This window comes from Penaeus chinensis, chromosome 10 (genome assembly GCF_019202785.1).
Source record: "Penaeus chinensis breed Huanghai No. 1 chromosome 10, ASM1920278v2, whole genome shotgun sequence".
NCBI lineage: Eukaryota > Metazoa > Arthropoda > Malacostraca > Decapoda > Penaeidae > Penaeus > Penaeus chinensis.
The window spans coordinates 9897118-9897989 of NC_061828.1; the positions used below are offsets into that span (position 1 = coordinate 9897118).

At 52.2% G+C, this 872-nt stretch overlaps 1 protein-coding gene across 1 annotated transcript in view; it reads left to right on the forward strand.

Moving 5' to 3' along the window:
- The first annotated feature begins 389 nt into the window (after positions 1-389).
- Positions 390-872, forward strand: part of LOC125029766 (mucin-5AC-like) — a 56670-nt gene continuing 56187 nt past the window's right edge. The window contains exon 1 of the mRNA XM_047619899.1: positions 390-870. The gene's annotated coding sequence lies outside the window, so the exon portion shown is untranslated. The remainder of the gene's footprint in view (positions 871-872) is intronic.

Sequence of the window (872 nt, forward strand, 5' to 3'; positions counted from 1 at the left end):
GAATTACGTCATCGCGTTAAACCAATAAGAGGGAATAGTTAGCTTAAATGTGTTAAAGTTCTTTCAACGTCGTCATTAAATGTCATCGGAGGTAAGTCGGTTCCTGGGAAAAGGTAGGAGGGCGAGAGGGAGGAGAAGAAGAGGGGGGGAAAGGTAGGAACCAAAGCGAGAGCGTCGGGGGGGTAAGGTAAGGTAGGGAAAGGGGGGGGACAGAGAACCTTCCGGTGAGGCAAGCAGGGAGGCAGGTAGGTGGGTGGTTGTCGGGGGGAGGGGGAGGTGGGCAGAGGGATGATGGCGGGCGAAGGGTGGGCCGGAGGGAGGTTGGGGGGAGGCGACACCCACCACCACCCACCAGCCACGCCACGACACGCTACTCAGTCAGCGACCAGCTCTCCTGGCGTCAGGACGGAGCGAGCGAGTACGTGTGTGCGCATGAGTCAGTGAGGGCGGGACCCGTCCAGCACCACGCGGTGAGAATAACATTGCCTTATGAAAAAATAAACAAGTGACTGTTGTGCTTATAGAAGGTGAAGTGATCAGAGGATATTTTATAAGTGTGTACTGGATATTCATGCAGAACTTGATAGTGATAATTCATCAACTTGCGAAGACTAGTGCTTGTACTTGGTGATTTGAATAGTGACTGAATTTGCACGGTGAACAGTCTAATCAATCATACACAAAGGGATAGTTGACAGTGACACCGACGAGGGAGAGTGTAGAGCAGCAGTGTATGACTGCACCCAGCCCGTGATTCTACTAGCGTCACCACTGTTACTAGCCTGTGACGGGAGTAACGCAACGTGACGAGGGGAAACCACCACGTGTAACATGCTCCCTGCTGTTACTGCTTTTACGTATGGAACACTAGT